Below are 13,747 nucleotides of genomic sequence, written 5' to 3' on the forward strand. Positions count from 1 at the left end.
TTTGAACAAACCACACGTTATTTGATGGAGTCTATATATGCATTAGGAGGATAGAATATGTGTGATTCCTTGAAAAGGCTCAAAGGAGGGTCAAAACTGAAGTGAAAGAGCAAAGATGGGAACTAGAACGTGCTGAAGGAAGAGCATGTGTGAAAATTTGATATTTGTTTTTCCTTTTGTGCTATGGGAATAGTCATATTCAGTCATTCTTCTAGTGACTGACATTTGGGTCAGTCCTAGCTTAGAGCTTTTATAAATGCTCTGCTTTGAATTTTTTTCGTGACTCTTGGATACACAAGCAATTATTTCTCTAGAGAATATACAAACAAGAAACAGAGCTGGATAATGGGATATATGCCACCTCAATTTTACTTACTATTGCAGTTATTTTCCAAAATTGTTATACCAATTTACACTCCTACCGAGAATATACAAAACATTTCATTGCTTGTTCTACTTTCTTGGCAACTCTTGGTATTGCCTTTTAAATATTTGCTCAGCAGTTGCATACAAATAATAGCTGCTTGTGTTTTGATTTGCATTATCCTGAGTACTACAGTGGGGGAGCATCTCTACATATGTTTAGTGGCCGTTTGTACCTTCTCTTAGGTGGAATACCTATTTATGTCTTTTGCCCATTTGGCTATGCTTTAGCAATCCTCAGGAATTCTTTCTTTATTTATAGAGGAAATAGGGTAAGTTGGTTTAAAGTACAGATTCTGGATCTTAAATCTTGAAACTTAATCCAGGCTTATGTCCAGCCAGGTTTTAGAATGGATGGGGGTACAATCAAGACCAGAGGTGGAGGAGTTAGCCTTCATCAGCTAACAGAGATCCCACCTCATTTAAAATAGGAAGAAAAGTTGTACATGTATTTGGAGAAAGAAGGTGGACACAAGGGTTATACATAGAAAACTAAAAAAAAATCTAAAATCATATTAATCATTAGATTATCCTCCTCATATTCAGTGCTTTATTGGAGAACCAGTACTCTGATGACAAAGTGTGGGCATTGGAGTTTTTCTCCGTACAGAGCTACTGAATGAGTTGTCTATGGCACTACGTCATGTTAACACACTTCTATCTGTGAGATATGGTGATTATTTGAACATCTGTCATGTGGGAGATGGGGAATAATGTTTTTTTAATGGACTATGTTGGCATATCTCAATGCCCTTCCTTTACTTTAAAAACGAATATCTTGGGGCTTCCCTGGTGGCGCAGTGGTTGAGAATCTGCCTGCTAATGCAGGGGACACGGGTTCGAGCCCTGGTCTGGGAGGATCCCACATGCCGCGGAGCAACTAGGCCCATGAGCCACAACTACTGAGCCTGCACGTCTGGAGCCTGTGTTCCGCAACAAGAGAGGCCGTGATAGCTAGAGGCCCACGCGCTGCAATGAAGAGTGGCCACTGCTTGCCACAACTAGAGAAAGCCCTCACACAGAAACGAAGACCCAACACAGCAAAAATAAATAAATAAATAAATAACCTATGCTTATCAATTCAAACTACAATGACATGAAATTAAAAAAGAAAACAAAAACAAAAACGAATATCTTAGTTTTACCTAGGTATGTATCTGTCATGAATAACCCACCTCATGACAACATTCTGCTTTTCTAAACATTATCTCCTAAATGACAGACATCCTTAGCCACGTTATGGGAAGCAAACAATAACAGCCTGTGCTCTAAGCTTAATGCCTGATGGAATCTCATCATGGCTCAGCTATCAGTGAACACAGGCACAAAGTTCTATGCATCCAAACAGACAATGTGTGAAAATAAACACAGGTAATGAATTCTGGCATCCAAGAGAAGGACACTTAAATGGAAATAATATGAAAACTCCCGTTTAGACAAGTGACAGAGCACATTTTTGGATGATACATATATTCATACAGTTTATTTTTAACAAAAGAACAAAAATATATATTCTAAATTTTACTTTTTCTCCCTTTCCTAAGCTCACTTTTCATTAGGAATTAATAGAAAAAAATGACCTAAAACTTGTTAAATGCTTTATAGTTTCCAAAGCACATTCTCACCTATTATTATTTGGGTTTGATGACCCTAAAACTGCTTTACCTCATATTATGACCATCATTTTATACATATACATATACATATACATATATATATATAGTGGCTCATAGATGCAAAGTGATTTACCTAAGGTCATGAGTAATAAGTGGCACATCTGGGATTCAAATCTAAGTCTTTCTCTCTGGCTACATGTCCAGTAATCTTCTGACATATCCTGAAGCCCACTATGAAATTCTGTCAGTTAAATACCTCACACCTTGGGAGATGAGCTGATATAAGCTGTGGTGTCTTTTGATCACTCTGGCAAAAAGGAGAAAAAATGCATCCAAAGTCAAGAACAACTGCTATGTTTAGGGGTGGTGTTATCTGAAACTGGCGTCTCTCTATGCATTGGAAGGACAGGTCATGTGATTCCTTGAAAGGCTCAAAGGAAGGTCAAAACTGAAGCAAAGGAGTAAGACTGAGAACTAATTTTGTTTCCCTTCTTACTTTCCAAAATACTCATTAGATCCAACCCTTCTGTAAAATCTATGACATACACCTAAGTCTTGTGTTGGTAGTTTTGTTTTGAATGAATGGATAAGATCAAAGGGGAATGTGGTTTTCGATGTTTAGTGAAAACAGCAAGGTAATTGTAGCAGAGCATCACGTCAGGGGTCTCAGAGTCCCAGACAGAAACTAGAACAGAATAATCAATGGCTGAAAACATTGTTGAGAGTTTCAGGTAAAAGTACACAATGCTGAGAAGCAGCTTCCTGGTAAGCAATTCACTGGGGGATATAAAAATAATCTCAAAAATATTAGATAATGGTTACCCTTCAGAGGGGAGAGAAAAGGGAAGATGGCCCTTCTTATGAACATAAATTTCCATAAAATTAATGATTTTGTTCATGCAGCTCCTTCTACATTCTACTTGTAGTTCTTACTTCCTTCTTCAGATATAGCAAGGAAGATTTCATTTTAAAGATTTTTTTGATGTGGACCATTTTTAAAGTCTTTATTGAATTTATTACAGTATTGCTTCTGTTTTTATATGTTTTGGTTTTTTGGCCACAAGGCATGTGGGATCTTAGCTCCCCAGCCAGGGATCAAACCTGCACCTCTTGTTTTGGAAGGCGAAGTCTTAACAACTGGACCACCAAGGAAGTCCCAAGGAAGATGTTTTAAGTATTCTTACCAAATTCAGAAATATTAAGAAAATTAATGTCAATACATGCAAAAGACTACCAATGCCTCATTTCCAGTCTCAACTATTCTCAGAAATTAACCTTTTGCAAGATTGATTTTTTTGTTGTCATTATGAAATTCCTACTGAATAAAATGCTAATTATTTTCATGAATTCATACATAGACTTTTTATTCACATAGATATATTCATAGGCCATTACAAGGAAAAAATTAGTAAGTTTCTTTCTCTTCTCTGTGTATAGAATTTCATGTATTTTCAAAGCAATTATCATACATGAGGAGGTACAAATGGATGAATTGAGTACTGTGCCTTGTATGATTCTCATCCTAGTGATTCACTTTGAAGTTTCTAAATTTAACAGGACTTTTCAAAAGTGCTGACTTTAAAAAGTTAATACACATTATGTGTGTGCAAAAATATAATATGGAGCTATCACTTCCCCCCAGAGACCTAGGAAAACAAAGTGAATCTATAATCATCCATCAGTCATTCTAAACCATGTACTGCCATTTATTCGGCTCTGGGTCACTGTCCAGCTATGCTTGCATTTATAAAATTTTCTTAGAAATTTAATAGTATCTAAGCTACTCAGAAAAATACTATATGTTTGGGGCTAGAAAGTTTGGAGGAAAAAAATGGGAGATTTTCAAGAAAGCAGGATATCTCAGAAACTTCTAATGTGAAATAGAAAATACCACATCTTAGCTACAAATACATTATCTGGAAAAAAATTATCTGGAGCTCCAGATCAACAGTGTGCCTTTAATCATTTTATAAAGTATAAAAATATTTTTCAAGTACTGAGGTATCCGTTTGAAATACTGTATGAGTTTTTGCAAATGATGTTTACTGCTGTGCGGATAGAGTAGTAATAAAAAAGCATACGTGCACTATAAAATAACTACTAACTGTATATCTGTAAAAATAAAACTGTTCACAATCTTTCCTCATCTAAGTAAACAAAGTAAATTGCAAAAAAAAAAAACCGATTCAACTCTATGTCCTCATCATATTTTGTGCTCAAATGTAGAAAGAAAATGAAAAAGAAAAAAAAGTCCTCTAATTTTGACTATTTCTTTTTCTTAATTTATTTTCTGTTTAGACATCTTTAGGAAAAAAAAAAACTTCAAAAGGAAAAAAATTGCTTGGCAAAAACTTAGTTTGTTTAGTGCCATTTGAAGTATTATTTTCTGCTTTTCAATATATATGTGTTTCCATATGTGTGTTTCTGTATGTTTTTTGACTACAAAGAAAAATTAGCTCCAATTTTATTGAGGCTAAGAAAGTTATTATTTTCATCCTAACATAACTTTTCTCAAAAATAATTTAAATATCCTCCCCTGCAAAATTGAGTCCTCCTCCTCTAAACTAAATAATTTTCTCACCATTCTGTCATAATTCAGAAGCCATATGCATCTCTAATTTTGGTGAGATTTTATTTGCTGAATGACCCCAGTGAAGTCAAAAAGAGTCAAGTTAACTCATTAAAAATATGACCGCTATAAGTCCTAAGGGCTCATGAATGCTGATGAAAAGAAATCCATAATTTCACAGAAAACATTATTTCACCCTTCTCTTTAACCTCAAGTCTATGTCACTTCAATTGCTAGCACTCAGAGTAATGATCCCTCAGCTCGTAAAACTGAAGAAGTATGCTCTCTTGCCACCAGGAGGTTAGCATAAAAGAGGACAAAGCAATGTACAATGATCATCTGTAGGATGTAGTAAATGGCACATCTTGAATTGAAAATAAAATTGATCTGTATTTGTAATCCGTAACAGTCTTCAATGACTCAGTCATGGAAACGTGCATGTTAAAGTCTCAATATATGACTATATGATATAGGAAATAAAATGTTAAATTCTTGATCCATAAAGTAAATCCATAAATAAATGGTCTAATTCATAAAAAGAACAGTAATTCAGTGAAGTCCATGCTTATCTTTCTATTTTTCCATTCTTGAGAGAATAACATCAACCACAAGATGATACAGGGTTTTAAATTAGGACCACAAAGGTAGTGGTTTTATAAAGAATAAAGACTCAGCCTCGACTGCAAAGATAATTCCATCTTTATGTCCCACCCCAGATATTCCCCCAGATCTTCCATTTTGTAAATTCCTTTTATTATATACTTACATATTGTTCTCCTTGTTTATATTTAAGTTGAGATATTGGAAATCTGTCTTACTTATTCTAACAAGTATTTTATGTGCCTAAAACGAACTATTTATTATGGAGGAAACAAATTGTACTTGTATCCTACCTTCAAGATAGTGGTAGAGGGCTTCCCTGGTGGCGCAGTGGTTGAGAGTCCGCCCGCCGATGCAGGGGACACGGGTTCGTGCCCCGGGCCGGGAGGATCCCACATGCCACAGAGCGGCTGAACCCGTGAGCCATGGCTCCTGGGCCTGCGTGTCCGGAGCCTGTGCTCCGCAAAGGGAGAGGCCACAAGGTGAAAGGCCCGCGTACCACAAAAAAAAAAAAAAAAAAAAAAATAGTGGTAGAAAGTGACAAGGGCCAGAAGAATGTAGAAAAAGTCATAGATTTTTAAAAGTTATGGATAATGAAAAGGCATGGATAAGAGCATAGAAGATAAATGTGAATGGATAACATGTGGCACTATCTATTGGATGAGAAATATTTTAAGGGAAAAATTAAGTTTAGCAATGGTGTTAAAAGTTGGAAAGCTTGCCCTTACAAACGATGCAGAATGATGTCCTTCACAAGAGAAGGAGGGTTCCCAGAACACCACAAATGGGACTTGCAGAGAGGCATGTAGGAGAGTATAACATACATATTTTAATGGGGTTAAAAATTAGTTCTTGGGGAGTAAAATCTTAGATATTATAATGGTGTGTGGTCTTCCAAAGTTCAATGTTACCCAGAGAAATCTTATTCTTCAATATTTAATTAATCTTGTTGGGGTTTTTTAATATCACATGAGCAGCACTGACACGGAAAATTACATAAAGTGTATACAAGATGAGTGCTACAAAATGCTGGTGAATAGATGGTTCTGACTGGAGGACCTTCTCTTGATTGATTGTTCAATCTTACGGTCATATCATGAGAAGTAACCACTGTGGGCCTATTGGCTGCCATTGACTGTTTTGTCAACACTGTTTATGTTTAAGCCTAAGTGATTTTGTATATAACGTGGGCTATAAGAACTAAATGAAGAATTTATATACTTTTTATTTAAATCTACAAAAGCTATTCAAGCCATCATGTCAACTGCTGAAAAGAAAATAACGTCAAAAACGCTTGAATGAATATCTAGCAGCTAAACTGAAATGTGTTTTCTCATTCAAGCAGAAGTTAAAGTTAAGTTCATTAAAAATAATCTTTAAGAATTTGATATTTCAATTGATTTTCTTCTGCTGTTCAAAAAGCAGTTTGGGATTATTTTAAATTTGATTAACGCTATGACTAGTGTTTATACAAATTGCTAATCTGCATTTATAATTTGGAACATTATTTAACATAAATGTATTACAAGTTACTCAATAAATATGGTTATAAAGTTAAAGCTAAAGATAATAAAAAGTCAGAAATGACTGAAAATTACAAGAACAGTAAAAGTAAGCAATACTGTATTAAACAACAAAAATAAATTCATAGTACCAGATAAACAAATGTATGCTGTAAACTTTAAAGGGTCAAATAAATGCTTACTTTATTATTATCATTAATATTATATCTTTAATCACTACCTGATAATTGGTAAATTCAGGATCCACTGAATACATCTTAGACTTCTCTACCTTTATGCATTCTTTCATTTGAAATATTCTCCCTTCTTTCCTCTATTTATCCAAATTCTTCTTACCTTTCAAGATCCAGTTAAAATTTCTCTTATTTCCTCTAAACACTTTCATTCCACAAATATTTTAATAGCTTTTGAATTCCTAGAATATTGGATGGTTTGTTCTCTATAGTTGGCATTTAATTATATATGGAAATCCTGTACGTTCACTCATTCATTTCAAACACCTATTATATGTTATACACAAGGCCCTATGCTACACGCTACAGATAAGACAGGAAACAAGGCAGATACAGTCTCTGTACCATGAAAGCTCCCTAGCCATCAGACAATAGAGCTCTACACGTAGACAGTCAAGATGCAGTGTGGTGGAGTCATGGGACATAGACTCAGTGGTATGGGAACACATGCCACTCAACTAGGATCCACCCTGTGGACCTCAGAGAGCTTCCTGTTCCAGGAATATGGCACAGCAAGTCATAAGTCATCTTCTCAGAAAGAGGACAACTTCAAAAGAGGGTAATTAAATATCAAAGAACATTCAGTTTTGGTGGGAGAGCTCCAACTGTTTCTGATAGACTGAATACCACACTGCTGCTTTTTGCCAACAGTTAAGTCCACTCTAAACTCACAAGCTCCATGATCGCAAGGCATGTATATTCAGTAGAAGTTCACAGTAGATTGATTTGAATGCATGAATGGAAGCAAGGGGTGAAAAGAGTTGGGATTGAGCTTGCAAAGAAAAGTTGTAGTCCTAAACTAGGAATATTGTTAGTTAGCAGAAAACAGTCTAAGTTAGTACACAGTACATCCAAACTGCCCAGCTTTCCTTTATTTACATCTCTCGCATAATGGGATCCACAGAGGTAGGATCACAGCAGAATTTGCTACACTGCTTTGCTGACACAATTTACAGATCATTAGAAAATATTCCTGACTTCTTTAAAAGATGTGGAGAGATGCACCAATCTGGAAAAAGTAAATTAAATATTTCTTCATTGTTAAAAATAGGTTTTAAACATTTGTTGTAACTAAAATTCACCAGAGATTACAGATAGGAATGTGCTACCTATTCATCTCTTATAGAGATAAGATTGCCAACATTATTAGGATTTTCATGTTCATTTTGATAATACATACAAGGGTGAATCATAGGGTTTTTCTCTACTCCAATTCTGTGATCTATAATTGGCAAAACATATCACCAACCTTGTAGCAGCCTCTGAGTCAGGCATGTGATTCAGTTACAGCAGTCAGCCCAGAGATAAGCAATTCTAACCAATTTTAGTAGAAGCGTGTGTTGCAAACTCCAAAGAAAATTAACTGAGCAGGCGTTAAAAATTAATTGATGAGAACTTATGAGTTCCAGCAAGAGTTACTATCATGTGCTGAAGACTATTTTAATTTTTCAGGCACTGCCCTCACTCCCCCAAATGAAATAAAATGAAAAGGAATGTTTTGCCATGGTGAATTGGTTTCAAACAGTTAAGATGCAAATATTATCGGGAAGTAAGCAAAAGTTGAAAGGAAATTAACCTGCCCTCGGGATTCCTATATAGGGCAGTCCATATACAACAATCGCACCTATGAAGATTCTGTCGGCAGATAAGGAGTAAGCAAGTGAAGCTACTGGCCAATTATACCTTAAAATTAATTTAAAAATTAAAGTTAAATTTAAAAATGAGGTAAGTTACAATATTGTTTTTCTTCCCTTTCTTCTCCCAGATCTTATATTACACAGAAAGTCAATAGCATGACTACTTACGACATTTGAAAAGACACTCCTGAATCTGGGTGACAAATCTCGCAATATTTTAATCCATCAGCAGTCAGTTTAGAAGTTGCTGACTCTACCTGGCTGTGAGCCTGATAACGAGCGGCTGAAACAGCTCTTTGCTGTGGCAACACCAAAGCCCATTTAAAACTACCCTGCTCTGAACCTGGTTCAGATTGAATGTTATCTTCATTTTATGTTTATGTTTCAATGCCTTTATGTTTCAATTATTGGGAACTGGAGTTGCTTTTCCATGCAGAAAGTTCCTACTCAGATAAGGTATGTTCATTATAAATGTAAACACTGAATATATAAGGTAGATACCCTTACAAAATAAAAAATTCTCAAGACCCCTTATATACAGAATATTGGTTTTCAAGAGGGTTGGAACATGGATGAGGGAAATACATCTTTATTTTTACTAACTTCAACTAAAATTTGGTATTTTCTTCAATTGTGAATACAGGCAACAAATCGTAAGTATTAATAGTACCTCTGACTTTCTCACCAATAATAATAACAAATATTTTAATATCACTTTAAAGTGCCATGATTATCTCAAAAATATCACTTATGCTTATCACCCTTTGAAATAGTAGCAGTTATTTCATCCTCTGCTAGATTTTGTCATTTAACACAAGTTTACTAAGTCGCAATTTTGGATTTTAAAAAATATTTTAATAATTAGTATTAATTTAACTTGTTTCTTTGTAATTCTAGTATTTTATGCATTTATAACAGTATGCTGAGAAGTAATTCAGAAGTTCATCAGACTGCCAAAGAAGTCTGTAACACACACAAACACATACACAGACTATTGATTAAGAGCTCCTGATCTTGAAGATTTCTGCTTTTAATTTAGAGGTCTCAGTTTTCAAAGAGGGAAAAATAGTTATCAAGTTTGATCATACTAGAAAACAGAGAGAAAGAGAGAGAGGTGGGGGGGGGGAAGATTCTGAAAGAATAGATGTTTGCAACACTTTTAATGATTTCGTGTTTGAATAAAAATTAAGAGCTTTCATCTAGCTAGTTTTGTTCTTATAAAAATCAAATTACATTGCTTCTGATTCATTCTTTCCTCACCAACATTAAAATGTAACTATTAAACATGATTTTGAAATTTTTGAATTATTTAGATATGAGGTAGAGTGATTTAGATAGATACGGTTATTATTACTATATGTTGACAAGCTGTTAAAGAACAAACAAAACTACAGAAGCTGCTAAACACAAAGTAATCCCCTCCCCTCTCTAACATGTGTGGGGACAGGCCTATGGATTTATTAATATGCAGAGATGGAAATCTCTAATTTGTATGATCTCAGAGCCACTGGAAAACTTTGATGAACGGTAATATATTTGCCTCCTGAGTATGAGAATGTTTTAAAATCTAACAGCAGAAGTTGAGTGCAGTGGTTTAGAACATGGATTTTGGAGTTAGAATTGGCTTTAATCCTGATGATACCACTTAATATTTATGTGACCTGGGTCTCAATTTCATGGTCTGTTAAATTAGGACAAAATATCTACCTTACAGATTTACTCTGAAGATTAAGTGAATTACTATGTATAAAAAAAGACTTAGCACATTGTATAGAAAAAAGAAATTGGCCACGATATGGAAGTAACCTAAGTGTCAATTGACAGATGAATGGATAAAGAAGATGTGGTGTATGTATATATATATATGTATGTATATACACATATACATACATATATATATAAAGGAATATTACTCAGCCATTAATAAACAAATGAAATTTTGCCATTTGCAACAACGTGGACGGACCTAGAGAATATTATGCTATGTGAAATAAGTTAGAGAAAGACAAATACTGTATGTTTTCACTTATATGTGGAACATGAAAAATAAAACGAATGAATATAACAAAACAGAAACAGACTCATAGATACAGAGAACAAACTGGTGGTTACCAGTGGGGAGAGGGGTGGGGAGAGGGGCAAGATAGAAGAAGGGATTAAGAGGTGAAAAGTACCAGGCATAAAATAAATGAGATACATGGATGAAATGTACAGCATAGTGAAAATAACCAATATTTTATAATAGCTTTTAATGGAGTATAACCTATAAAAATATTGAATCACTCTGTTGTACACCTGAAACTTATATAACACTGTAAATCAACTATACTTCAATTAATAAAAAGAAATCAGTCAATAACTAGAGGCTTGTCACAAGAGCAGTAGCAGTAGTGAGAATAGAAAGGGAAGTGAAACAGCAGTAATAGTAGTGAGAACAATCTTTAGAGCTGACCATATGAGTCTCTTGAAAAGTAAAACTCTGGGATCAATTTAACTAAATTGTTAGCATCTTAATAGAAATCTTAATAGAAGGGACTCCACTGGCTGCCTGTGAGTCCTAGTGGGCAGCACCAGGAGGTAAAGGAAGAAGTGAGAAGTGAGAAGTTTAGAAAAATCTCACTTAGTCAAAAATAAACCTGGAATAAACATTGCCATGTTCTCTAAGGAACATTTATTTTACATAAATCATGGCATTGTGATCTTGTGGCAACTAATTAATAAAACTCTGGGTGTGTTGATCTCTTGCAAGGCTATAGCTTGAAATGCAAAGATCTTTTCTCCCTTGATTTGGTCAAGGTCACTAATATAGTAGCCCCCAATCTACGCAGATTGAATTGTTAATGTGCTGAAACAATTCCAGAAAAGCAAATAAAGTTCTGGTACTAAAGTTCAGTTTAATGGATTTACAGCCCCCAATGCACGTGACAGTCTTTGAAAAATCGATTTTCTCTATCCAGCTTCCATGTATCCTCTCTACCCATATTCTCTACATCCTTTACTCTGAAATAATGAATAAAATCCCAACAATGTGACTAAAATAGCATCAGATATTCAGTAGGCTGAAGAGATCAAAAGATGCCTAAATATAAAAATCTGTCTGACATACTCTTAGGCACGTTAGTATTAGCAATTAGTTGTAAACCTTCTCACATTAGGACTGTGGTGAGTGTGTGTGACGGGGACAGGGTAGTGGTGGGTTAGGATGGATGGAGAATGCCCACTTTTTTCAATTGACTCTTAAACCCAACTGATGCTCATTGTTTGCTAGGTTGAGGGTAAAACAGAAGCAGAACTTCCAGGCTTCGAAGTAGGCAAAGGAATCTGGCTTTTCCTTTGTTGATCTGACATTTTCCACTGCCTATTAAACAAAATCTGTATTTCCATATTGAATTTCCAGGAAGTATGTAAGAGCTCTGAATAAGAAGTTAGAAAAATTGGATTTATATCTTAACTTTTTTCTTAAAATACTGTATGAGCTGGGACAAGAAATACAACCTCATAATCTTAATTCCTTCATCTGCAAAATGAAGAGTTTAAACATATTTTGAAGGACCCCAGCAGCTCTAAAATTCTCTGAATCACTAAGCAAGATAAAGCAATAAGCTAATTTAATTACGTTCTTGCATCATAACTAGGTTGCTATAATCAGGAGGGCTCTCCTGAAATACATTATTTTTCTCCATTTCTGGCTTGAATATATTATGTTTTCTATCATGATGGCATAATGGATAGTCCTGAATGCCTTCAGTCAAATAGATTCAAATTCCCTACAGCATGCAAGTCATCCTGATTAAAATATCAACAGTTTATCAAAGATGGAGTATTTCTAAAACACAATAATGTCCTTCAGGTAGCAGGTGTTCCTGCATTTTATTCACATGGCTAGTTGAAAAGATGCAAAGGTCTTTTGTTTCGTGATGAGACTAGACAGACATTTTACCTATGAAAACAATTTATCAAACACAAGTAAATTTTAAAATTCCCCCAAAATTCTTTTTAGCATATTAAAATTGACATATTACTCATAATTAATTAACCCCATCAGAAAACAAGTGACCAGAAAAATCTGTAAAATTAAATATAATTGTAAAAACAAGTTAATTTTTATGTTGTGGAACTCTTACTCTACCCCTGAACATTTGTTTCATATTTTGTTTTAAATCTTAGATGGTTTGAAAAGTAATACATTTAAATTTAATGCAAAATTTAATACTGAATGTAAATGAGTTAAATGGTAGGTAAAAATGATAGATGTTATCAAGAACAAACATACTATTTTAAGAATGGATTATTACTACATTCAGAAAAAGATATGACCCATGTATTTTAATTTAGATTATCAACTTTCAATCTTCTCTCATAGACAGAAATCAGATTGTGTAACATTCTAATCTTAATTTTTATAATACCTGAGTTCAAGTCCTAGCTCATCCACTTACTTATAACCTTGGACTTCCTACTTAGCCCATCTGAGTTTTGACTGACTCATCCATTAAATGAACACAGTGGAATGGCAGGGATCACAAGCAATTCCCATGGACTAAATCCCACTTACAAAGTGGCTTGGCCCAAGCAGTGAGGGATAGCTAATAATCCTTCTACCTGGTAGACTCTTTTTTCTCATTAAAAAAAAAAAAAAGCAAACTATTGTATTTTAAAAAGTAATTTCTCTTGAAAAACTGTAACTACTTCATTTTATTGTGTGTGCTTTACATTTATAACTAAAGCAAACTTCAAGGAAAGAAAAAAATTAAGGTTAATTTCTCAATAAGATGCTCTTTCCACCTTCTCAGAATTCACCAATCACTTTAAGATGCAAAGATTACATTTGATTTAATTACATCTCTTTAGTGAAAAGTCTTCATGTGACTGAAAGCAAGAAATATAGAGGGAAAATATAATATAGACAATATGTAAAATAGTACTGCTCTTTACTGAGTGTTTCCTAAAGCAGTAGCTTTGCCTTGCTGGGGTTTCCCTGAATTCACTCCTTTATAACAGGATAGTTTAAGAATCACACATATCCATTATAAGAATTATTATTCATTTTTCCTCTTAAAAAATGATCCCGTGCAATGAATATAGATCTCAGTAAAACAGAGTCTCTATTTCATTATGAAGAGTAGAAAACTCAGTATAATCAGTG

General features: G+C 34.4%; 1 protein-coding gene across 1 annotated transcript in view; it reads right to left on the reverse strand.

The window, feature by feature from the left end:
• The window catches only part of MALRD1 (MAM and LDL receptor class A domain containing 1), a gene marked incomplete at both ends in the record, with an annotated part of 598,196 nt that overhangs the window by 250,030 nt on the left and 334,419 nt on the right, over window positions 1-13,747 (reverse strand). The gene's annotated exons all lie outside the window — the stretch shown is intronic.

The sequence above is a fragment of the Mesoplodon mirus genome, assembly GCF_964341445.2.
Source record: "Mesoplodon mirus genome assembly, chromosome: 4".
Lineage (NCBI taxonomy): Eukaryota > Metazoa > Chordata > Mammalia > Artiodactyla > Ziphiidae > Mesoplodon > Mesoplodon mirus.